The sequence below is a fragment of the Vicugna pacos genome, unplaced genomic scaffold (genome assembly GCF_048564905.1).
Source record: "Vicugna pacos unplaced genomic scaffold, VicPac4 scaffold_19, whole genome shotgun sequence".
Lineage (NCBI taxonomy): Eukaryota > Metazoa > Chordata > Mammalia > Artiodactyla > Camelidae > Vicugna > Vicugna pacos.
In genome coordinates, this window is record NW_027328740.1 from 78,318,343 (window position 1) to 78,345,633 (window position 27,291).

Consider the following 27,291-nt stretch of genomic DNA (forward strand, 5'->3'; position numbering starts at 1 on the left):
CCTCAGTGCAGGACAGGCCAATAAGTTGGGAGACCAGATGTTGGGGCATGGAATAGCAAGTTTCTGTAGACCTAGATGGCAAACTAATGTCCTGGAAAACCATCTCCCCAAGTCACAATTCAGGCTCCTTTCCTATGTGCTTGGTTAGTGCAAACTTCTTAGTGTAGGAATTCCTTCTTGTTAGAATCCTTTCTTCTTGCAGCTATCTGCGTGGGACAGATCCCTGTAAACCTCCAACAAAAGAAACGTTATTTTCTATTCTGCAATTTGCTATCTTTTAATGAATGAAAAAGTGTTAAATATCCTTAAAGGTCAGAGCCTTCAGAATAGGGTCTCCTGTTTATTTCAGGCTCTAGGCAACATTGTTTTACAAGCAAGATGAAGCCTAGGTGACAGAGCATAGGGTTAAATTCAAAGGAACAAATCTAATATGGAGTCAGATTTGTTCTGTTATATTACCCGGCCAGATGCCACTTGAGGATTTAAACCCCTTTAAGTTAAAAATAACTAAAATTTTAAAGGAATTTACATACATAGGTGGGAATGTGCAAAGCATATCTGGAAAAGCACCCAAAGGATAGTAAACAGAGGCATCTCCAGAGAGGGCTGAAAGAACAGAGGATGAGGGAAAACTTCTTTCACTTGTGTATTTTTGTTCTCTGAGTTTTTTTTAAACCATTTCCTTGTATTTCTTTTTCAGATAAAAGAAATGTGTAATGGAGCAAAGGAGTAATTAGCTTAGCAAATACAGCAGCCATGGAATCACTAGCCATCACTTTTGATTTAAGCCAGAAAGCATTTTTTGACTCTCTCCAATGTGCTCTGTCCTGTTTTAAGACTTCTATTAATATTATTATTATTATTATTATTATTAATTATTATTATTATTATTATTATTATTATTACTATTACTACAAGTACTACTACTATGACTATTACTATTATTACTATTATTTTATGAAATAATAACACGGTTTACCTCACCCCTGCCCATGGCTGGTGGAAAACCAACTGAGTTTTTCTTGAGTTGTTTTCCAAGGAGTAGAGATGAGTTTATAAACAGAACACATCTTCAGGGCAAAACAGGCAGTGTGCATTACCAGCAGGCCAGACAGCAATGAAGGGTTTTCAATAGAGGCACCCAGAAGCTGAGAGAGAAAGCCTCCAGGACACTACAAAAAGCTGCCCAAACTGCCATCTCCATGGTACTACTGAAATAGGAAAGAACAAATCTGACTCCATATTTGATCTGTTTCTTTGACTTTAACAAATCCAAGTTAATATGCTCCGGTCTTTTCATGGGTTATGATGTCACAGAGGAAACGGACAGGTCAACAAGGAACCACTCTGCCGTGATCACGGAGCCGGGGAAAGGGATGGGCTGCAAGATGTATGAAGCAGCCACAACTGTGCCCGTGCTTCTAGGCAGGTATCCAAAATCGCCTCGACAAGGTGTCAAACACTTGTGCCCATGTCCTCATCAACAGACATGTATTAAAGACAAATGGAAACATATAAAAGGCCAATACCCTTGCTGGGTACACCGTCCAAAGAACAAAGTCTCAGTTTGACAACTGGCCATCTCGGTTCCATGGGATTCATTCTTGGAGAACCTTAAAAACCACTCTTCTGTCCTCAAGAATTGCTGCATATTTGTCCTATCTTTGGCTCAGGGATGCAGCACGTTCAAGTGAACTTTAATGTCTGCACAGATTTGACTGTCTTTTTCCAGGTTCACTTGTCCATTCCAAAGAGGCTTGAGCTATGTCCATATTCCGTAAGATCTATTCCCTCCAGTGACAGCTCATTGAGCCTGCAATTAAAAGCCAAGTGAACAAGACTGTCCTCAGCTAAAAAGTTCACCGATCTTTCACTGTTTTCTTAATCTCCTCTCCTGGCTAATTGCAACAGACTAACACCTCCCTCCACCAAGATACCCAACTATGTCATTTTTCTCCCCAAAGAGAAAATAAGGTCCATAAAAGAGGAGACAACTCCATAGTCACCTCTGAATTCTTAGCATATAGTAATGTCAATAAATACAACTCAGATTATTGTTAGTTTCCTTTAAAACCTTTCTGGTTATTTGAATGAGACCTTGGAAGAGAGGTGTTTGCTGTCCAGTATCTTGATCCACAAGACTCTGGAGGCCTTTTTCGGAATAGCTGTTCACTGATTCATTCAAAATACAACTTATCAATCAAGGAGTAGCTGTGCTTTTCTGCCAGGAGTTTGTGGTCACTCTCATGCCAGAACAGCTTTAAACTATATCCTTACTTTGGATTTGTTATTTTTCCCCTCTTCCAACAAAATTGACTTTTCTTACTTTCTTGTCTTGAGGAATTTTTTTTTCCTATTTCACCCTTTAGTAAAGCAAGATTCTCAGGATGGGCTTGGCCCATTATATGATCACCCATCCAACTCCTAGTGTGAGAGGTCTGGGGCTCACATCCCTCCCTCCTGTCAAGGCAACTGAAAATCAGTTCAGGAGCCAACCAGCACACCACGGCTTCTAACGCTCACGTATCTCTCAGAAACCCTGCTTTCTCGTTTGTCTTGGCTTCTGAGAATTTTCCCTCACTTTCTTGACAATGAGTTGTGCAGCTTGAAAGATGAGGAAGGAAGGTTTTATTTCTCAATCAGCGTTTTAAGGAACTTGTGTAATGAAGGTTTTCAGGAGTTTCTAGAACCCTCCATTGCCGAGACAGAAAACACACTAGACATTTTCTAAATTTAGTTCTCATGTGCATTTTTTCTTTGCTTTTTTTTTCTTAACTGCTAACAGACATTTTTTAATTAAAAAAAAAATAAGGCCCCAAAAAGAATAGAACACTGAAGGGGCAAACAAAATTAAAGGGCAAAGACAGAAAAATGATAACTACTCTACAAAGTTAATGTAATACATACACTATGTATCAGATCAGCAATTCTCAGTAACAGCTAATTGAAAAATGACCATGAGGTAAAATTTCTCTCCTGTCAGGACATGGCCAACAGAAAATACAATTAAACCAACAAACTAATTTCCTAAGTCTGTCGAGGTACAGAAGTCTACAAGCTAAATGTGTCTTATTCTAGAAAAGAGGGAGTCTCACCAGCTCTTTTCTGTGGAGCCTGAGCCCACGGGAGGACGGTGAAGTGAGCTCTGTAAGTACCCAATTAGCAAAGTGAGTGATGAATAAATAGACGTGAGCTTTGATGACAGAGATAATACTACTATTCGTTTGTCCTTTAAAGTATGACTTCACGTTCAGTGATCAATACTTCGGCGTCCTTAGGAGTTGAGATTTTAGGAAAATGCACAACCTGGGCCCAGATCTCCTCTTTAAGCTCGTGACACTGCAGTTAGTTGTCTCAAAGGCAGCTCCAACTCCACATGCAAAGAGCTGACTTCACGGTGTTCCTCCCATAGCCGTCCTTACCAGGGCCCCTGGTCGGAGGGTAAGGTCTCCCTGCGTCTCCCAACTCAGGCCCATCACTCACAGATGTGAATGGACCCCTCCTTCAGGGACCAGATATCCTCAGACACCGAGTCCCACTACCCTCAACTGACCTACCAGATACTCACTGGCACTCACTCAGCACTGACTCTCTGCTGGAGACCACGCTGCACACTGCACAGTGTATCTCACTGGATCTCCACAATAGTCCTGGGAATTGGGTACATCACTGCTTCAATTGATTTGATAAATTGTTTCACTTCCTTGCGTGCGTCATTCAAACTGACACGGCTACTAAGCCACAAGCCTGGGCCTGAAAACCACTTGAAAATTGGACACTGCTACACCTCGCAGCCACCCTACTCTGACTCATCACATCATCTCCTGCCAAGCCTTCTAAATGTTTCCAAGCATTCTAGAAGACAAATATGAACTATGAAAGCACCCCACTCTCCTACTTAAAATCTGTCAATGATGGTTCACTCCCCTTAGGAGAAAGCCCAACCAGGCCTGAGCACAGCCTAAGGCCCCAGCATCCGCTTTCCCTGCACGGCCGCGCCGCCTCACCCACCACGCAGCTCTACACGTGCCGTGTCTAGGACAGGGATGCTGACTCCGCACAACCCAGGGCTTGTCTCACTTGAACAATGATCACCTTCTTCAGTGTTCATCTTCTTCATTGCTGACTCTCACAAAAATGTTTTCTCATGATGAATCAATATCTTTTTCCTTACAACTGCCCATCATTAATAATGAGCTCCCCCCAAAGAGAGAAGACCTAATTCTCAGTCTCCTTATCTGTAAAGTGAGAATAACAAGGAAATATGTGAGGTTTCAAGAGAAATAATATTCATGTGAGGCTGAGGGACAATTCCATCATACAGTAAGCATTCAATATGTGCTTACTTAATATTAATAAGAATATATTGCATTCTAGCAACCTTCAATCAATGTTTTATGACTTTGTCCAACAGACTACTGACAAACTGTTGGACGAACCACTTTGAGCAGATCAGCACAAGCATACTGGGAGAGGTAAGTGCTGACTCCAGTTACAGCTGCAGCCACCCAGCACTACGGGGCGGGGGCAGTTTGCTCAAACTCTTACATGTTGCTTGAGCATTTAGTTCTCATTATAGAATAAAGACAGTTGTTCTTTAGTCAAAGCTCCTGAAACATAAATCTTCAAAGATTGATGCAAATTAGGTTTCAAGTACAACACTCTCACTAGAATTTATTTGAAAATTATAGTCTTAGCTACTCCGCACATCAAAAGGGCATAATCTTAATGTATCTGACTAAATACACTGAAAGGGTTGTTTAAAAGTAATTAAGAAGAAGCCATTCAGAATAAGCTCTCAGTATCATCTGCACAAAGACCCACCCAAGGGTCTCATTTCTCACTTCCACATAGGTGTTTTCAAGTAGCTTACCTTGGGTCTTGGTTTCTTATAACACGGGGCGGGGAATAGTTGTGGATAGATTTATGTAGCAAATATATACCAAGGGTATTTGTTGTGAAGGAATTCTACAAATAAGAAGATTGATACATAGTCCCACCCATAAGAAATTCAGCCTTTCCATTTACAACAGCATTAAAAATAAAGTGAGAGATACATTTAACAAAAATTTACAAGATTTGTACATTGAACTTTTTGAAGTATCACCAAAATAAATTTTAAAAGATCTACATATATGGAAGACATCCCATTTTCATGGAATGATTGACAATATTATTAAAAATGTTAAGAATCCTCAAAGTGAACTATATATTCAGTGGAATCCCTATCAAAATTCCAGCTGACTTCTATGCAAAATTGAAAAACTGATCCCAAAATTCACATGGACGTGCAAGGGGCCCAGGACAGCAAAAACAACCTTGAAAAAGAAGAGTAAAGTTGGAGGACTCACTTTAAAGTGTACTAAAATGCTATAGTACTAAGTCAGTATGATACTGGCATAAGTTTGGATAAATAAGTCTAAGAGACACAATAAAAACCCACGGGGAAAAACTTACATTTACAGACACTTTTCCACTAGGGGGCCAAAAACACTCCATTGAAAGAATAGTCTATTCAACTAATGGTTCAGGGACAGCTGGGTATCTGCAGGCAAAAGAATCAATCTGGAATCTGAACACCCATATTTTATATAACAAATAAAATTAATTGAAAATAGATCACAGACAGAAATGTAAAAATTAAACCTATAAACTTTCTAAAAGAAGACACAGTATAAATCTTTGTGGGCCTAGGATAGGCTTTGGTTTCCTAGATACAAAACCAAGAGCACAAGTGATAGAAGGAAAAAGCAGATAAACTGGACTTCATCAAAACTAAAACCTTTTTCTTACAAAGGACATCATCAAGAAAGTGAAATGACAGGGGAAAAGGGTATCTCAAGTCAGAGAGTGCGTGCTTTGCAAAAAAATAAAATAAATCTTACATCAAACTACCTCCCTTGTAAAGAAATTGTTTTAATGTTTAAAAAAATATAGTTAAAGGACAATGTGCAGAATAGAAGAAAAATTTTGCAAAGCATGTATCTAATAAGAGAGTAGTATCCAGGATATATAACAAATGCTTACAACTGAACAATACAATAAAATACACCCAATTTTTAAATTTACCACGAATTTAAATAGATATACAAATGGCCAATAATCATATGAAAAGATGCTCAGCATCACTAGGGAAGTCAAAAACAAAATGAGATCTCATTTTACACCCACTAGGATGGTTATAACCAAAACATGGACAATAACAAATGTCGTTCAGGAGGCAGAGAAACCTCATATGCGGCCAGGGGAAAGGAACAATGTTGCAGCTTCTTTGGAGAAGTCTGGTATTTCCTCAAAAGCTTAGAGTTATATGTCTCAGCAATTCCACTCCTACATATAGAGTCATCTCTCAATATCCTTGGGGGGTTGGTTTCAGGAACCCCACACCCTGGATACCATAATCCAAGGATGTTCGAGTCCCTTTACAATCAACCATCTGGATTCATGTAGTGGAAACTACAGATATGGCGGGGCAAATGTACAGCCAACAGAATGAAAACATATTCTCATAAGAAATTTCACATCAATATTCATAGCAGTATCATTCAGAGTAGCCAAAAGTTACTAACAATATCCATCCATCAATGAACGGATAAACAAAATTACCAAGAATAGGCCCACAAACTTTTGGTCATTGAAACTTTGACAAAGGAGGTGAGAACATACAATGGAGTAAAGACAGCCTCTTCAGCAAATGGTGTAGGGAAAACTTAACAGCTGCATGTAAATCATTGAAGTTAGACTACTCCCTCACAGAATATACAAAAATGAATACAAAATGTGTTAAAGACTTAAACATGTAGACAAGACACTATAAACCTCTTAGAAGCAACCATAGGCAAAACATCTGACATACATCTCAGCAATGTTTTCCTAGAGCAGTCTACTCAAGCAATAGAAAAACAACCAAAAATATACAAGAGGGATCTAATTAAACTTACAAGCTTTTGCACAGCTATGGAAACAGTAAGCAAAACAAAAAGACAACCAACCTATGGAATGGGAGAAAATATTTACAATAAATGAAACTGCTAGGGGCTTAATTCCCAGAATATGTAAACAGCTTTTACACTTAATAAGAAAGAAAAACAAACAATTCAATTCAAAAATTGGCAGAAGTCCTAAAGAAACATTTCTCCAATGAAGACGTACAAATGGCCAGTAGCCACATAAAAAAATATTCATTATCATTATCAGAGAAATGCAAATCAAAACTGCAATCAAGTATCACCTCTCACCAGTCAGAATAGCCATCATTCAGAAGTTCACTGACAATAAATACTGGAAAGTCTGCAGAGAATTGGGAACACACCTACACTGTGGTGGGGATACAGTTTGGTGGAGCCATTGTGGAAAAGTGTATAGATGTTCCTCTAAAGACATAAAATTGACCTCCCAGATGACCCAGCAATCCCACTCCTGGGCATATATCCAGAAGGAACCCTAATTGAAAAAGACACCTACACCCCAATGTACACAGCAGCACTATTTACAATATCAAGACATGGAAGCAACCGAAATGTCCACTGAGAGATGACTGGATAAAGAGGTTGTAGCATATTTGTCCAATAGACTACTATTCAGCCATAAAATAATAATAAAATAATGACATTGGCAGCAACATCAATGGACCTGGAGAATGTCATTCTAAGTGAAGTAAGCCAGAAAGAGAAAGGAAAATACCATATGAGATTGCTCACATGTGGACTCTAAAAAAAAAAAATAGAAAGAAACAAAAAAATAAACTTATCTACAGAACAGAAACAGACACAGAGACATAGAAACCAAACTATGGTTACCAGTGGGGAGAGGGTGTGGGAAGGAATAAACTGGGAGTTCAAGATTTGCAGATACTGAGTATGTAAAGAATAAACAGCAAGTTTATACTGTATAGCACAGGAGAATATATTTAATATCTTATAGTAACTTATGTTTAAAAAGAGGATGAAAATGAATACAGGTAGGTTCCTATTTAGCTGAAGTGTTGTGCTGTACACAAGAAACTAACACAAAATTATAAACTAACAAGACTTCAATGAAAATATTTTTAAATAGACCAAAAACGAAAACAAAGGAAAAGGATATTATCAAGCAAAAAAAATAAAGTACTGATTCAGGCTACAATTATGGATGAATCTTGAAACTTTATGCTAAAATAAGCCAGACACAGAAAGCCAAATAGTGCCCTTTAAAGTGAACTGTATCTAAGCGTTTATTGTACTACTCCTGTAAATTTTCCAGAGGTTTGAAATCTATCAATATCAAAATAAAATGTATTATGCATTAAAAACTTAAAACGCTTCCTCACAGGAGGGCTTTAATTATTAAATGCAGAAACGCATATAAAGCTCTTGGAAAAACAATTTGCACGTCCACACACAGTCACTGCTGTCACTGCCACTCAGAGGGTGGTGACAGCGCTGATGAGAGCTGCCTCCACTCGCTCCCCTGCAGAAAGGAGTGAAGGCCTGAGCTCTGACAGGCAGGGTGAGCGTGAACCTGAGTCATACACAGCCACGTTCCAGACTCTGCGTTACCCAACTTTCTTATACAAACTGCAACATGTAATGTAAACACGCTAGAGGGATGTATCTTACAACACAGGGAATACAGACAATGTTTTACAGTAACTATAAATGGAGCATCTATTGTACACCTGAAACTAATATCATATTTTAAATCAGCTATATTTTTATGAAAAATTAAAAAATATTTTTAAAATGCTATCACTTTAATATTCAATTCGGTTTTTAAGTTACTACTAAACAGCTCAGAATGTATAAAAGCATTTAATTGTGCTGTTTGCTTACATATTTATTTACATTCAGCCTCTTGCTAAAAGAGAATTTAAACAATTCTGTTAAACACAGCTTAACAACCATAACAACAAAAGGCAAAACGGAGAGTGAAGAGAAAATGGAGATTCAATACTTAAATGAAACCAGGGGGAAGTAAACTCATAAAAATGGATTCCATGAAGTCAGGGAAGGGGTTAAGGCTGACTAGAAATTCAGCTGTAGGATTCTTGGCAGCGAAACCAAAAAGAAAAGATGATGGGGCGGGTGGTAGAGCGTGTGCTTAGCGTGCACGGGGTCCTGGGATGAAGCACCAGGGCTTCCACTAACAGGTAAATACATCTAATTAACTGCCCCCCTAAAAGATCACCAAAGAAAAGAAAAAGAGAAATTTCTTTCCCAAAGAACCCTGATATTAAATTTGGATTAAATATTAAAAAAAAGAAAAAAAGAAAAATTCAAAAGATAAGTGACACTGAAGGAAAACCACAGCTGGCCTAACAAGCTAAGTCACAAATCAAAGTGTGATAAGTGTCGGTTTCCTGATCTAAGTTTTGCTGGGCTACCTGGTAAATCTGAAGTTTAGTGTCAGTTTACTGGGCTAATAAGCTAACCCGAAAATCCAAGGTGAACAGTTGTCAGTAACGTGATCTGTTCCAAATTGATAAGCTTCAGTGTACTGATTCCTTGCTTTTTGTTGTTTGAGCCTTATTGGGTATTAGCCCCATACTTGTAATTAACCCTATAAAACCTCATGTGCACGTCTTGGAGGTGCTCAGAGCTTTGGAAAAGAAACCCCTCTGAGCCCGCCAGCGTAATAAATCTCAGTACTCCAACCCTCTGTGTGATTCTTATTTCTTGGCTGGCCTTTTGTTTCCATAACAACACAAGCGATAATGCCCGTGAGATAAATCTGGGGAGGCTGCTGGTAAGTCGCCATGTCTCACGTGGGAAAATCTGAAACATCCTTCTCACCACTCAGAGTCATCATAAGCCCACACCACACCTCCTGCCGTTAAATGCAGGAGCACGGTTAGGGCCCGGCCTTTGCTGTCTTTGTGTCATCACAGTGATACAGGATGGAAGGGGGAAGAGCACAGCCATTCAAGGAAGGCCGCAGCAATTGACATCAAAATGGTGAAGGATTCAACCCCCAATAGGCCTTGAGGCTCAGGATGAAGAGATTTAACTTCTAGCAGATCTTGAGATTCAGTAAACATCCATTGTAATAGTAACCTGGTGAATAACATGCCCCAGGCACCATGGCAGTCCCAATGATAGCCACAAAAGGTCAAAGGGTGGGAAATGGCCAACTCCCTGGGAATCCTAGCCCCTTGCCCTAAGGCTGGTCCTTCTACTTATTAGCATATGAAACCACCAAGCCCAAGAAAACAAGCAACACAGCGCCACCTCGCGGTCACCACTCTCTGTCCCTCTTTGGAGAAGACAGACCTTCTGTCTGTGGGGTGTGTACCTACTTCTAATCTGTGCATGAAACCCCCACACCTCGTGACGTTTCTCTTGCATTTCAATGTATCTGTCTGAATATATCTACCTTTACTCAACACTGGCTTGCTCTTGAATTCTTTACTGCATGAAGTCAAAGAACAAAATCTGGTGGGGCACATCCCAGGGGCTCAACGAAAGCCTGGGACACAGCCCTTCTCATGCCCAACGTTTTTTATTCTTGTATCAACAGGACTGGGCTGTGAAGTGACGTCTGAGGCCCCAGCTAAGGGACAGAACCAGCTTCCAGGGTTCCAATTTGCGGGCAGCCTCTCCCCCAGCTTGGGCCTTGGGGTCTGCCCGGTTCTCTGTGTTTCTCTGTTGTGCTGACTCCCCAGCCATACAGCGTACTCCTAGGCCTGTCCCCACAAAACCCTTCTCTCCAAAATACAAGCACGTCATGTCACAATCCTCTTGTTCAACCAGGAAATGTTCAGCCCACTTTTTTCCTCCCCAATAAATTACCCAACTGTCCTCCCTCCCATCACATCACTTCTTTCTTTGTGAGAACTCTGCACTCGCCACACCCCATCATGAACACAGGTGTCTTGCTGGCTGTGACCGAGATGTTTCTTTCTCACACAGCAAGCGTCCTTTCACTTTCCCCTTGTTACCTTAAAAAAGCCTTTCCTGAGTCACCCACCCCTCTGATTATGAACTCACAATGTGCTGAAGTTGCAGTCACTATGTGCATACATCCCAGTTTTGGCTAGGTTTCCATCACAAGATCTTCATTAAGGAGCTGCATCAAGAAGTTATACAGGGTATTCTTACATCAGAGTGGAGGAACCTGCAAAAAATTTAAACGGCTTTGAAGAGAGTGTTAACCAGGGACAGAGATGTCGCGGGTCCTAGTCAAAAGTGTCATGAGGAAAAATGTTCTCCCAAGGCTCAGAGTGGCTTCTGAACACAGAATCCTCAGGGAGGAGGTGACAGGCAGTGATTAGGGTGGGTGATACAGGTTACGCTCCCCCAGCTGGGGAAGAATAGGTTTTTTTCTTGTTTTCCAAACAATTTCTTACTATCTTTTTCTCTTATTGCCACATACCATTTCCTACGAATTAAGCATATCAATGTCAGTCATTTGGGCCACTTGGGAGAAGCTACACGATGCCATTCACAGGGATGGGGCATGACAGCCACACCAGTCTAGGTTGAAAGACCAGTGGGGGTATTTGCAAGGTAATCACGGGCATGCAACAAACTCCCCAGCTTCAATGACCTCATCTCAAAGCTGGGGTCAATAAAACTACCAAGCAAATTGCGTGAAGATTATGGCCAATGTTTACTAGGTAAGTGCCCGTGAAAGCTGCCGCTTAATGGGGAATGAGTACGATCAATGAGGCCCTGTCTACCTGCCCACATGCGCCCTGCCTTCCTGCCTTGCTGCAACAGCAGAACTTGTTTAGCTGAGATGAACACCCCCAGAGCAGCCCAGACGGGAAAGCTCCCAGCTCTGCACGGCGAGACGTGTTCCTTTCCTTCTCAGAGCTGATCACAGTTTGCTGTCGTCTGTTTTTATGTTTATCCCTTTTGTAACTCCCTCTCCTCCGGAGTTTTTGCTCAAGCAGCACAGGGCCAGGTGTGTCTTGGGTCCTGCCGGATATTCTGGGCAGGGAAACAGCCAACTCCATATCTGGCTCTGGTGCTGAACGGAGAGAGCAGAAGGCCCAGGGGCCCATGCTGAACTGAGGCCCCTGCACCCAAAATTATGGTCTGACCTTGGGCAAATTACACAGTCTTCTTTACCCTGAGATTCCTCATCTGTCCATGAAAATAACTGCCCATGTCACACAGAGTTACAAGTATTAAAGGAAATCAACAAATTCACAACCTAGCCAAGGGGCTACAAGTGCATCCTCAACAGACAAATGCTGCCTTTACGGCTCTGACGCACGCTAAGCGGGGCGGCCCCACACAGTGAACACTGCTAAGTGCCAGGGTGTTAAATGCTTCATGTGTGCTATAATACTCTTTAGATCTTACAACAATCCCAGGAAGAAATGAATATTATCATGCCCATTTCACAGATTCACCAACAGGTTGAGAGTATGCATTCTATTCCAAGGCCCTATGGTGAAGAAATGGCAATTTAAACCGGAATCTGGGCCCAGGCCTTGGCTCCATCTCTCTCCCATCCACCTGACCACTTGCCTATGAATTCCACCTGTCCAATATAAAAGTTTGCAGCCGGCCATCTCTTAAAAGCAATGTGTGCCACCGTTTGTCAATGTTGTTTAATTACCATAAACTGTTCTCAGAAACCACTACAGTAAAGAAAGTTGGACTTAAGGAATTCTGCATTGCGTTCTCCTGCAATGTGCAGGATCCCTTTCCTACACCTCCAAATCCAAGTGTATGCTTCCTCCGTGTTTATGTTTGCACACGGCTTATTAAAGCAGAAGGTATCTGCAGTAATTCCATCTCGGTTGCTTTCCAAGTTTGCAGATTATCCATATTCGGTCTGTGAACGAAAATACTACAATGTGAATGAGAATACTGCAACCATGTCAGTAAACAAAGAATACTGATACCAAGTCATTAAAGGCTTCCGCCACTCCCCGGCGAGGACAGGCCTGCAGCCCAGCCACTGCAGCAACTCACAATGGTGCCCTCTGAGCAGACTCAGAATAAGAAAGGACGGGCTACTGGCCCGAGATAGCTAGGTGCTTGTCTAAAAAATGAATTCAGTGAGTCCTAATATTTGCTTCCTCCCATTCATACAAAATCACTAAATTCTTGAACTTGAGATACCTGGCTTTCTTTAGATAACAAGTAATCTTTTATTGTTCCAACAACCTGGTCTTTGTTGTAAAGCTCCTATATATCCTAGCTCTTCCTCAACCTCTTGGGAGCAGTCCCTCAGAGAGTTCTGAGAGACGGTCATCCTGGCTCGAGTCCTCCCGCCAAATGAAACATAACTCTTAACTTTTAGGCTGCACGTTTATTTCAGTCAACAGTTTTGGACACCATGAAGCACCACAGCAGATTTCTCTCCACCTGAACTCTCCAAGTAACCAGAGCCTTGGTACCAGCAGTGGCCCTTTGTGCTCATCCGCCTCCTCGGGGGGTCCAGATGAATTTGGCTGAGTCTCTCCTGGTTCTCAGATCTCACATATTGGTTGATGATCCTAAGTTTTATCTGGCGGTGTATCCAGGTACGTGGCCCTCCAGTTGAAAGAAACTGAGGTGAATTACCCACCCAGTGGAGACATCCCGAGTGGGTCCAAGTTGAAAGACACTGGGTTCAGGACTGAGTGGTTAGGTAAGAGGCTGGTCTAATGTTTTCCTCAATTTGGTTACCTCCATTGAATTTTTCAGGATAAAAGTAAAACTCTTATGAGGAAACTTTCAACTCCAAATTTTGGACCATCCTCCTGACTGGTAACAGCATTCTCGGGTGACAGGGAATCTTCCAGGAGTGGTAGACACAAAGACTTCATGCCACAGAGTTGTCCCTGTGGGAAATCTTACTAGCAAATTTATTCTGAGAACCCGACCTTACAATGGGGAATAGAACTTTCAAAAAAAAAATAAAGAACAGAAAAGAAAAGAAAAAGAAATGACAGATTGCCAGTCTCCAAGTAAAACCCCAGCCAGATTTATGTACATACAAAACTTACAACATTAATCGGGAATAAGAAAAAAAAAAACTCACTCTGGAAATAACCAGGCCTGATAAAAACATTTTTTGGCATTCTGAACTTATAAAAACAAAATCCCCTTTAGTGGGAACTTGGATTTCTCTTCCTGTGTCCTTGAAATGTAAACGTTTTATCTTTCTCTGGATGTTTTAAGTGTGTGCATGTAAGTATATATATGTTTAGTTTAGTTTTTAAAGGAAACCTTGGACTCTGCCATACAAAAGTTCAAGTATTGTGTACATACGGTGGCCACGCAAATAAATTGGGATTCTAAGCAATTCTTTGATTGTACCAATTTTCAGATATTTTGCCATCTTAAACTTTGTTGCATCAGCCTGGACCACGAAGGCTTTAAGCTTTTGGAGAGTAAACCTTTGAATTTTATTTAGGCAACACCCCGACTCTCATGTGGAAGGGCCTCTTCATCTTATTGGTTTAAAATCACTATATATATATATATATATATATATATATATATATATATATATATATATATATATATTTATATATATATAAATTGATGGCCATATGATGGATTTTTTAATTTGGAAAAACTTTTTAATTGGTGAAAGTTTAAAGAGATCTCATTATAAACGGCTGTTTTATTGGTACCTATTAAAATAAAGTTTAAATGCAGAAAAATATATCTAATGGTTAACCTAAGAACTCAGATATAAAAATATAACTGGTTTGAAAAGCTACATTTTTGTTTTTCCTTTCTGATAAATGTTTCTAGAGATGCTAATAAAAACTTAGTATAATTAATGTTAATTAGGTTGAATAACTGGAAAAAGGATTGTAAAAATGTCAAAAAAACAGATAAGTGGCTTATCCCAAAAGGATAAATATTTTTATATGGTTATTTTGAATGAGATAAATAAAATGGACATTTTTGGATTTACATACAGGGTTTTGATACTACACTACGTAAAGTTAAAAAAAAAGGGCCAAAGAGTTCACCTACTCCCCCCCAACATTAAAGTTCAAACAAGTCCGTTTTATTTACCACAGTTTAAAATATATTTATATGTAGACTGAAATACTTGATCAAGGATTGGGACAACAGACCAATTAATGAAATTAAAAATCGAGAAGGGCCTAAGCTCTTTGGCTGAAACTTGGGCATCCTAGAGACTTCTATAAAATTATATACAATGTACACCCACAAAAAAAAGGTTTCTGTCACTCCTTCTAGAAATAAGAATTATTGATTAAACTTAATAAATATAAAAATTAAAGGTATAAGATTTAATAAAATTGAGATAAAAGTTTGTGAAATTGGTATATTTAGATGGTCTTTATATAAACCTTTTGCTTATGTTGTGGGATAGATATGTTTCAGTGGAAAAACGCTTCCCCTTCTTGGTATTATAAGGCTGGGCACATGTCTATCCCTCTGAAAATATTAATTGAACAAATTAAAGGAAACCAATATAGTTATTTGAGACGTCCAATATAACGTAAATCTAAAAAGTAATTTGAGTAGCTAAAAAAAAAAATATAGGTTTACCCTGGGTTTAACTTATAACTCAAGGAAAAGAGACCTTAATAAATGTCTTATGCAAGCTTTGGAAGACAAAATAAAGAAAACCTTAGTTTTAAAACATGGAATTCTTTGTTTACAGCTCTTCTCACTGATACAAAAATGCCAATTAAGGAGATAAAATTGGGTCTGGGTGACAGAGCAGTTATCTGGGGACCTGGAAGAGAGTGTCTTTGTCTTGCAGATCAGAAATATAAATACAACAAACAGTGACCTAGGACTGAGCCTAATTAGCTCAACGAAATAAAACTTGAGGCCATGAAATTTTTGGCATTTTAGAACTCAGAACTCTGACGGGTCCTTCAGACTTTGTGAGGAAATCTTAATTATCTGTTTCATAAATAGTAAGCCTTAGTGATTTGAGCAAGCAAATTCAGCTTACTCCAACTATTATTATAAATATAAGTAAGTTTTAAAGTGAAGCTATGAGATCTCTAGCTTTTGTCTGTTTATAAGCCTGCATACAGATTATAGAAGTGAGATATTTCTACTGCTAAAAAAAAAAAATTTCGAAGTCAAAGAGCTCTGCTTAATTGATGTAAAAATATAAGAGCTTAAAAATTAAGTATTTTTAAAATAAAAACTTAACAAATTGACTTTCAGTGTCATGTGAATTGGAAAATATTCAATATTAAGGTAATATTTGATATTGTTTAGTTTAAGTATGTTCTAATAAATGTAGACATCTTTAAAATCATCCATCTTAACTATAATACCTTTACTGTACCTAGGTTTAATGAAAGTCAAATAAGATCCTGTTATATCTGTTGCAGATTTGTCAAAAAAAAAATAACAGTAATGTGCTGTGGTAAAATTTTAAGTAAATTAAATGCAAATGAGATGAGAGCTTTGGGTAAATATTTAAAATATATTTTTAAAATGTATGCTTAAAATAATCTCTAAATGTTTGATATCTTTAAATTCTAGAGTTGTGCTAAATTAAGTTAAATGACAAGATTTTATTAAATATCTATGCCATTTTCAGATAAAATAAGATTGAAATATGAATTACTTAACATTTAACTTCCTCTTACAGTGAAACTAAAGGTGTTTAGAAATATTAATAAATGGTTGGTGTCACACAGAAATAGTCTCTATTAGTAAGGGAATGATCTCAGTATCCTAGGAAAGTAATATAAATGCGTAAAGGAAGATGTAAGAATGGAATAATACTTTGTTAATGAAAAATAGTGACTTTCTCCTGAAGCTGGTTACCTCTGAATGGAAGACAAAATAAGGGACACACTAATATAAGTATAGAAAGCTGTGGAAGGCTTGTGGAAAAGGAACCCTGAGGAAAGTTTTGTACGTGGTCAGAATTGGCTAAGTTTAGAATCAAATTGGGCAACGTAAATGAATCTTAGAAGTTAGCTGGAACAAGATTAGATTTGGTTTTCTCTCTGTTAAGAGGAAAAAATTTTCTTAAAATATTAATCCACCTTCAGTAACAGATTGTAAAACTCCTTATACCACTTAGCTGATCTGTTCTGCCTTTACATTTGACATATTTTCTTGTTAATGAATTAGTACTACATTACAGTGATCTATATGTTTATCTGATCAAGTGTTCTGAAATCTTTCAAAAAGCTCCCCAAATATAAAATTCTAATTAATTAAATAAAAATTAATTTAATTAATTAAAATTCTTTTAATCTCCAGTTAAGTTTGGGATGCTACAGAAGGCCCCTGAAACATCCCAAAGAGAGATTTTTAACTATAAAGTTTCATTTGGCATTTTAAATAACATGGAATTGTCAAATGAATCATAAAACTTCTAAGGTTATATTGAATGAGAAATATTATTAATATAGGTATTGTAGAAATTATATGGACTCCCTAAAATTCTGGTTTATCTGAAATGTTACCAGTGATAATTATGGGTATAGTGAACAGGTTTCTTTATTGATTATAGTGTAACGGTGTTTAACCATGCTTTTAAATCTTTTGTCATTTATAGACAGTTAATTGTTTTCTTCTGATGGTTTTGCAAAATGCTTTCTCTTCAAGGAGATTTACTGATTTCTAATAAATTTCAAACTACAGCACTGAACTAAACTGGGTAAGACATTTTAAAGTTCTAATGAAAACTCTCATTAAAAGAATTAGTTACATGGGACTGATTAACCAGCTGAATATGGTTATAATTTTTGATATTGTTTGAAATACTACTGCCTTTTAACCTGTTTCCCAGACATAAAGAATCTCTTCTCCTTAAGCTAGTTATGGTTCACAGCAATTTGATAAATTATAACTATGTATACAGATTTGGAACAGTTATCTTTTCTCTCTATCTGATCCCTCAAAAGACTAAAAATACTTAGGTCCCCAGTGGCTCTATCAGACAAATTACGGAGATCATCTCCTAAGAGATATAGGAGTATAAAGGTATTTTAAGGATTTTAAAGAGAAAAGAATTTACCTAAATCTGTAAGGCAAAAATCCATGAAAAGCCTTGACGTGGCTTTCTTGGCCTTAGAAAACCTTATTAACATTCTACCCTGAGACTCCGTATTAAAACTTCCAACACAGTCAATTTAAAAAGCCTATATGATCAAATAATCAGATTTAATTTGTAAAGAAATTAATCTTGATTTGGCTATATTTGAGAAAACTGAGGGTAACTTTAGAGAGAAAAAAATTATATTTTAGTCGATATTAAATTCTAGTTTTGTTAATTGAGGTCCATATTTACTAAGACACTTCCCAGATCATTCCTTGCTGTTATGTCACACTGCTGTACAGTTTAATTGAATTATGAAAAGAATACTCTAGGTTTGATTCTGAAGCTCAGTAATCTATCCTTGGGTAAAATTCCAATGCCCCATGACCTGCAGCCAGGGGATTATACATACTGCAACAGGCATGACTTAAAGAACTGTCTCCAACCTGAATGGAAAGACCCTTTTTCAGATACTCTTAACTAGACCATACACACCAAAGCTGAAGGAAACGGAGTCTCCGATTCATTTCCTATCTGAAACAGCCCCTGCAGTGCACTGGCCTATAGAGTGCTGCTCACCTTAAAACAATGCCCAAATGGAGAAAAAGCTTCCATACCAGGATGAGAAGAAGACGACATCTGAGCTAGACTGCTGACCCAAGACACCGGACCAGGACTGTATACCAATTACTTTGATAATTTCTCCAACCTTTGATTATGAACTACTCCAATTGTTAAGTTTATGATAAATTACCTATGTCTAGTACTTCTGTGTTACCTTGGTGGGTTTCCCTACTCCAAGGCTCTTACTAGATAGCCCTCAGAAACGTTATTCTAAAAAGAATTTATAGTTCTGTTTAGGCCACTGTTGATCTTACAAGGTGGGAGATTTCAACAGGCCAATTAATACCTGCTCTGACCCTGACCATAAATATGAACTTTCTCATAGGATCAAACTCAGAAACACAAGCAAAATTTTAACCCAAAAATACAACTTCTCGACTATTAAATTCTTACTCGTGACTTTATTAACGTTACTAGCTGTATTACTTATATCCTGTCTATTTTATAAAATTGTTGTCTGTTACATTTCCCAATGTGTAACTAGGCCCACAAGATGGATGATGGCTAAACATCTTGAAGAAACAGATAAAATTTATAACCCTGAATAAAATAAATATAATAGTGTGATTCTAGGTATGGGAATGAGCAAAGATGGGTAAACACTTCCTGGATCATAATAGAGTAGTAAGACAGGTGATCCAGAGAACTTTTAGTATCAACAGGGCCTGATAAAAAAAACTAACACCTTGAATGGCAACTCAGAAGATTCTTCACCTGAACTAGGAATGAGCCATCCTAGCACCGTGGGACAAAATTGGTCATGCAATGTCTCTCAAAATATTGGTCGAATTTAGGACCAAGGGGGAACACTGTGAATGAAAATACTACAATGTGCATGAAAATACTGCAACCATGTCAGTAAATAAAGAATGCTGAATCCAAATCATCAGCGGCTGCTGCCAACCCCCAGTGAGTTCATGCCTACAGCCCGGCCTCTCAGCCACTCACAGTGGTGCCCTCTGAGCAGACTCAGTGCAAGAAAGGACAGGATACTGGCCCTAGATAGCCAGGTGCTTGCCAAAGGAATGAATTCAATGACCCAAATATTTGCTTCCCACCATACATAGAAAACCACTAAATACTTGAACTTGAGATATCTGGTTTTCTTTAGATAACAAGCAATATTTTATTGTTCCAATTACCTGATCTTTGTTGTAAAGATTCTATTTATCCTAGCTCCTCCACTACCTCTTGGGAGCAGTCCCTCAGAGTGATCTGAGAGGCTGTCATCCTGGCTCGAGTCCTCCAGCCAAATAAATCAAAGCCCTTAACATTTAGGCTGAACGTTTATTTCAATGACGTTCCAGAATAGACACAACTCATCAATTCTGTAATGGAACACACTGAATCAGGAACCAAAAGCGTGTTTTAGTCCAGAAAATCTCCAGGTTCCTATTTCTTCCTGTCATTATACAATCCCTCCAGAACTCATTACTTTGCTGTCTGCTCCTCTGGCAACCAAACTCAGAGAAGAGACAACTCAGCAGAGCGCCCTGCTGGGGAGAACACCCCGCAGAAGCACTGCAGGCTGCCTTCCCTCCCGCACGCTCTGCTGACCCTTGGTGTCCCCCGTGGAGACCAGGCCAACACAGCTCTTCCCAACAGCTGCAAAGTCGCACACGTTAAATAAATCATTTTATTTTATATGATATTTTACGTATATACCCATCTCTGAAAACAGCTTTGCCAGAAGCCCAAATCTTCAACATTAATCTGCAAAGGCAAATCAGGTCCCCAAGGGAAAACAAGTCTTAAGACGACGCTAAGGCCTCCAAAGTCCTCTCCACGACCATGAACCAAACTGCCTGCAGGTCTGCAGCTGCAGGAGGCTACATGTCTGCTTTTAAAGCAACCCCTTTCTGCCCTCGGGTGCTACAATGCCCTTTTATGCCCTCCCATCACAGGGCAAGAGCAGCCGCTGCAGAATCTTGCAGGGCAGCACTGACAGGACTGGACAAAGGGGATCAGAGCTAAACAAAGCATTCTGATGACACGAGCTTGTCACTGTGTCTCTTTACAGATGTAGATATATATAGAGAGAAGTGGGGTGATATTGCTCAAAGTCACACAGCTAATAAGTGGCAAAGTATATAACTCTGCTCCTCCCTCCTGTGTGACGCCCAACTGGGACAACCACAGGGTTCTCTCATGGCTGCCTGAACAGTCTTTTCCTATCACTCATGACACACAATAGTGTCTGAACTTAGCCTGCATTTGCAGCATCTTTTCCCTCCAGTTTCTCAGGAACAAGGCTGTTCGGGCCTGTATGAATTCCGGCTTCCTGAAATCTCCGTGCTCAGGCTGGTCTTGCCTGTGCATCCGGCCCGCTGCTCAGAGGCTCTTCCTCCCCTGCAGGAGGACGTTTCTAATCTTCACAGGGACACAACCTCAGGGGAGCTCTCCTCTCGCCCTCAGCATGGCAGGTGTCCCAGGCCTCATCCCGAGCAGCCCCGTTAGGAAGGTGTCTGCCCAGCTCTGCTAGTCAGAACAGCAGCCTCAATGCCAGGGATTATACCCAGGTCACACTGCAAACCTACTGCCCGCCTCACAGCCCCCAGCCAGCAGGTCACCTGGAAGTCACAGCAAGTGCCCCACCCAATCCAGAAGTCTCTTCTTTTGCCAGCACCACTGATGAATGGTTTCCAACCTTCGGACAGTTTCGCACAAAACAGCACCTTCTACTGTGAAACGGGTGGTTTTTCTTCTGCGCCTCATCCTTACTGGAAACGTAAAAGGAAACCAAAAGGCCTTTTCTCAACCCTTTTCTGATGAAACCCTCCCACCCACAATACTCATATGCTCAAGAGCTTTGGATCCACATGATTTTCGTTCTCTTAGGCTAAGTGGCTCAAAAAACTAAGGGATTCTTTCTCCTTTGAGGGTATTAGCACTCAGTTTCTCGGCTTTAATCTGTTTTTGTCTCTCTCTTCAGTGACCCTAGCAGTTGCCACCTCTTACTCCCTTCAGCAGCCTCCCTCCCAACTTCAAGTCTAGGAAATCAGCTGTGATGAGGGGCATGGGGGCAGTCACAGAAGATGCAACTAAGGCACAGAGAGGCTACATAATTTGCCCAAGAAATCACCTTGAACCACCAACAGAGTGTGTCACGTCCCTCTGTTCAACTCTAATGCTAAGCAAGTTAACTTTTTGTAGATTATGTTTATAAACAGATGAGGTATGAAAATACATACAAGGACACACATCAACTCTAAGATATTCATTAACTCCACTATTTTGTTTCTATTTATTTTATTTCTATTAAAAAATTAAGAACCCCTGCAGTCAATATAGCAAAATGTTACTGGGTTTTAAATCCAGAATATACAGGGGTTGTGTCATTACTCATTCTTGTATGTATTTTCACAAGACAAAATGATTTGAAAGTCTCTCTCCCCGCCCCCTACTCACTACTGGCTCTCACCAGAGCTCCCAGACCACACATCTAACAGCCTTTCACTTTACCCACAGCTGAACTCATCAGTTTTCCCCCAGAACTCCCTCTGCTGCTTTCCCTCCTCAGAACACAGCAGGACCATTATTTAACTCATTAATCCACCCAGAAACCTGGGCCTTACTCCATCCTACCTTCACAGACAGCATTGATCCTTTCCTCTTTACCATCTAAACATGCCTTCAATCTGTTCGCTTTTACCCACTGACCGTCCCACCGCTCAATTGGAAGCCAACAACACTGCCCACCTGGACTCATGAGTCTCCCAGGTGGCCCCACAGCCACTCTCCCCTACTTGAGACAAATGTGATTGTGTCTCTCCCACGCTTTTGGACTCATTTCAGACCCACTGTTCTTAGAAGAAACTTCAATTTCTTCACCTGGTGAAGGTCCTTGCCATGAAACTGTCAGCTCAGTAAGGGCAGGACACACCCTCGTCCCTCGGCTCCACCATCTGGCAGAGCATCAGCTTGGGAGGATTGAGTTCTTAGCAAACTACTTCACTTATCCATACAAATCCATGGTAGATTAGAAAGATTTTAGATGTTAAGCTCGACTATTAATTTGGGGATTTTGCACTGGCAACCTGCAATTATATATTCCAATTATTGTGTCTTCTTAAAACCATACCCAGATTAAAGGAGTATTTGTGGAATGTCTTCAGAGTAAAAGGGACTGTACTTTTACAGATTTTATGTTTTAAAATATGAACAACCCGGACAGGGTCAAAAATAGAACCGCCTCACAAGTGACAGAAGACAGGTGAGACGCATATAGCAACAGGTCACAAAGATGGTAAGAGCAAAATTGTTTCTCCAACCCCCAAAACATCCCTCCAAGAACTGAAAACTCAGAAATTTGAAAGTAAAATACTATCATATAAAGAAAGAAAATAAATAATCCTCTTCATCAGGGTTTCTAGATCTGACTGCAGAGTTATTAGCAGGCCATACTGAATCCTAGCACAGAAAAATCAGATGGACTAGTGGTGAGTAAGTTCCAGGAAAACGGCAGTAACTCCTCCACTTGAAAGAGGACACACACTCACTTGTTCAAGGTGATTGTAAACCACATTCTGCAGAAATTCAGAAGATTCAGGCACCGCTTCTAGATGGTGATGACACGGAAGGACGGCTTGGATGCATGCTTCTAACTGAGTCACCGGCATTCTTACACTGCAGGGGGAAATGGAGGCCCTCAGCCAAGAGCACAGTTGTTCCTGTCATGTATCCCAGGCCGTGCCTCGGGGACTCAGTGTACTGTAGCAGTCCGGCCCCAGGTGAGGACCCGCAGCGTGGCCCAAGCAAGCAGGAGGGGCACTGTGCTTGAGAAATCCCATCCCCCATGTGGGCAAGAGGGGCTGGTGGGGTTGTGTGAACCTATAAATGCTCATAGAAATACACCTGCATACATTGAAGTGATAAAATTAAAAGTAGCAGGCTATTTAACAAAATTTCAATTGTCAGTGTTAATTTTACCATTCCATTCCGCTTGTCCCCTGCACTCTGAGACAGGCTTAGGCTCTCTCACACATGCAGCTCTGATGCAATGGTTGTGATGTTATTTTACTTTGCTGCAAGTGTCTTCGCTCCCAGTGTCACTGTGACTGTCGTCTCTTAACACAGTCAGATATCTTCCTGCATCTCTCCCTGAGTTCCTTGCTCCTGCTTCTCAGATCCTGAGATAAAGAACAGGTGAAGGCACATGACTGGAAAAGTCAATGTGGACTTGACCAAAGTCCTCAGTGACCCCCTAGGTGAGTGCTGCCCACCCCTTACCTTCGATTCTCAAGGTTCTGCCCAGGGTGACATCCAGCCAGGAGAGAGTCCTGGGCCCTATTAAAAGCTGTGTGGCTTGGGTGCAGGGAAAGCTGCAGGAGCTGGTTCTGTAGCCGGTCCCATCCACACCTCTGCTCCTCTCTCTCCCGAGGCAGCGCTGCCAAGCCCCCAGGCTCCCTGAGCTTCTGTCTTTCTCTTCTACTCTATTTCAAGCCCTTTTCCTCTTCCTTTACTCCCTGATTATCCCTAGCTGGAGTGATTTTTCTATCATAGAATCTGAAAAAATTTCCTGCAGCTGAAAAAGAGGTGCCAGAGGTCAACGCGCATATGGTGGTTCCTGAATAGAGCCCCTGGTTAGGGGGACCCTCACCAACACTCACGGGGCATCAGGCATGTTGCAGGGTCGACCACCACCAACAAGAGTTTGCTGTGACACCAAGGCACGCACAGCATCCCTGCTCACTAAATTGTAGTTGTAGTCCTTTATTAAGAAGCAAAAATAAAAAAATTGCTCATGTTTCTTACTAAAATTATTTATGAGGGAGAAAAAGAAATTGTAATAGAAAGAACAAATTTCACTCCATGTTAGATGTGTTCATTTGGCTTTAATCCTGTACCTTGTTTTCTAGGCTCAGACTTGCTATCTCTGCACCTTTTGTAAAAGAAAGTTGCCTTTAGCCTGAAATATCCAGGAGGGCCTATTCTCCGGGCTCTGATCTTTAAGGATATTTGCTCTTCTACACTTATGTATAGATGGCAAGTTGTAAAATAGTGAATAAACTTTCTTTTTTTTTGGAGGTTTTACAGGGGCACCATAATTTGACCCACATGGACAGCTGCAGGAACAAAGGATTTCAAGGACAAACAATTCATACAGCAAGAAGTTTGCAACAACCAGCCACATCCCCGCCGCTTTTTAGTATAAAAGGAGACTGAATTCTGCCCTGGGGAAGAGAGTTCTACTGGATAACAATATGCCATTTTCTGGGTCTGCCAGCTTTACAAATAAAGTCTCTTTTCCTTACTCCAACATCTCATCTCCCGATTAATCGGCCTGTCATGCAGCAAGCAGAACGAGTTTGGACTTGGTAACAAATTGACTGCCTTAGAGGTAGTATGTCTCCACTGTTTCCTCATTTCCAGTATTTCACCACCTATCAATTTTCTATGCTTTTTAACAACATGAACAAAAAACCTATTACAAGGAATTGATTCCACAGAAATAAAATTATTTCTACTCCTTCAAAACTTTTTTCTTTTCTATTTTATTTTGTTTTGCTTATTGAAAAGAAAATAAATTCAAATCTTTTTATTTCACGTATTTTTATAACTAGATATTGTAAATACTACAAAGATATTTAAATTGCAATAAAAATTGTTCATATATTAGTATAAAGATATATACACAATCAATGCAGATTAGGAAAGGAGTAGATATTTACTAAAAATCCACTGCACATCCAGTCTTTTACAAGCATATCCTGGAATATAAGCTCTATTATCCAGGGTCCCCCACCCCCAATCTCACTGCGGAGTCCCTTAGTAATCAACTACCAAGGCACCAGCATAGAACCATGAGATCACTATTTTAGGTATAAATGAGACTATTAGCTCATTCAATTCTAAAACAGAAACCTTAAAATAAATACTGAACTTACTTACAGATAAACAAATTTGGACACAAAAAAGTACAGTTTCTCCCCAAATTCACAAAGATAATAACTGGTAAAGGCAAGATTTGAACTCATCTGCCTTGAATATAAAGCTAAGTTGGAAATCCCCTTCAACTGTGGAGGACCAGCAGCAGAGCCTGTCACCCTATCTTTGTTCAGATCTGGCTTTAGACAGCCTGAGACAGCACCCCTTCCTATGGAACTCGAGGGCAAACAATAACAATAAGGATTTTATATTCAGTAGTTTCTTAGGTCTCAATTATATAAAGTGTCAGCAGGTCAGCAGAAAACTCTGGGAAATATGAGTGGGTCCAGAGCTTTTTGCTGATAAGAAACTCAATCTATCAGGACAGAGTGACCTTCCCATGAGAGGCCTCATGGACATAAACTAAAGGCAACTGAGCAATGAAAACTAGCAAGAACATGGAACTCAAGCAAGAAGGATCCCTACCATCCCCTGCCCAGTTGCCTCTTCACCTTTGTGGACAAGACGGCAGAAGGTCCATGTTCTTGTCCAAGTTACAACATCATGGATTCTCACCCATATAATATTACGACTCTATGCTGTCTTAAGTCCTTTCCAACTAAAATATGATGACACCAATATCTCAGCGGAATGTCTATGTCTCCACTTTCTCTCTTCTATTAGGAGACTATATCTATGGCCACAAAGCCGAAATTCAATTAAAAACACCATGCACGAAGCCTGGTGAAAGTCTGTGTAAGAGACATTGTTCTCAAGCTCAGTGAGTGAAAACTCAGAAAAAGTGGTCCTTATCCCTCTGCAAGTGGAAGGTAGCCTGATTGTGTGTGTGTATGTGTGCACACGTGTGTGTGTAAATCAAATACAATGTATTGTGGGATGTGCACAGATTTTTTTTATGTTACTATCATTTCATGAGGATGAGCCAACCTTTAAAATAATTTGAATCTACTATTCTGAGAGAGTCTCAGGATCTTTTGGTGGAGGATGGGAAAGGGGAAAGGAAAGGAGGAAAGAAGTAAATGAAGCAAAGCTGTAAGTATACTGCTAGGGAAAGGCAAGACATTAATTTTGTTCCTACTTGCATCACACACAAATTAGGGACTGTCTTTCCCACATGTCTTGTCAAGCACTGAGTTGCAGAAGAACAGGTGACAGCCCATTTCTCACTGAGCTTGTGACTGTACGTGGCATCTTATAGACACTAATTATTTAACCTGATCAAACAATCTGGCAGCAGGCTGTAATTCTCCTATTTTGAGAGATAAGAAAACAGGAAGTGAAATAGGGTATATAGCTTGACAAAAGTCAGAGGACAAGTAAACTAAAGAAGATGAATTCAAACTCAGATCTGAATGCAGAGTCTGATCTTCCCACTCCGAGGGCTGGAAATTCCTTAACACACAGGGTCCCCAGCTCCTCTGCTTTGTTCCTGGCACCAAGCATTTCCCATGGCGATATTCTCCAGTTCTCAGACACAGCGCTCTGTGCAGCCAATAACCTCCATTCGACCTTGATCATCTACCTGTCACGCCCACCAGGCTTCACCAGGCAAGAAAGCTGGCTTTCAACTGCATACAAAGCCACCCCTGTTTTATCCTGGACTCTTCAGCGGCTTTTCCAGCGTAAACACAGCCATGAAAGTGCTCACAGTTTGTACATGAGCCACACTACCTCTCTCCATCTCTGTCCCCACCTATACTACTTTGCTATGACCATTTTGAGAATCTTGGAAACAAATTTTTAAAAACAGAAAAGAAAGGATTCTGTAACAAGTACTTAATACTTACAATTTTAAATGAGAAGTTACAAAGTGAGTATTTACAAACCGAATCTGCCTTCCTAGGTGTCAGT

General features: G+C 40.0%; 1 protein-coding gene and 1 long non-coding RNA gene across 2 annotated transcripts in view; one reads left to right on the plus strand and one right to left on the minus strand.

Moving 5' to 3' along the window:
* LOC140693599 (uncharacterized) overlaps positions 1-25,790 on the plus strand; it is a 61,138-nt gene extending 35,348 nt beyond the window's left edge. The window contains exon 2 of the long non-coding RNA XR_012069363.1: positions 25,707-25,790. This is a non-coding gene — a long non-coding RNA (uncharacterized lncRNA). The remainder of the gene's footprint in view (positions 1-25,706) is intronic.
* The window catches only part of LOC140693564 (uncharacterized), a 115,104-nt gene that overhangs the window by 54,783 nt on the left and 33,030 nt on the right, over positions 1-27,291 (minus strand). The gene's annotated exons all lie outside the window — the stretch shown is intronic.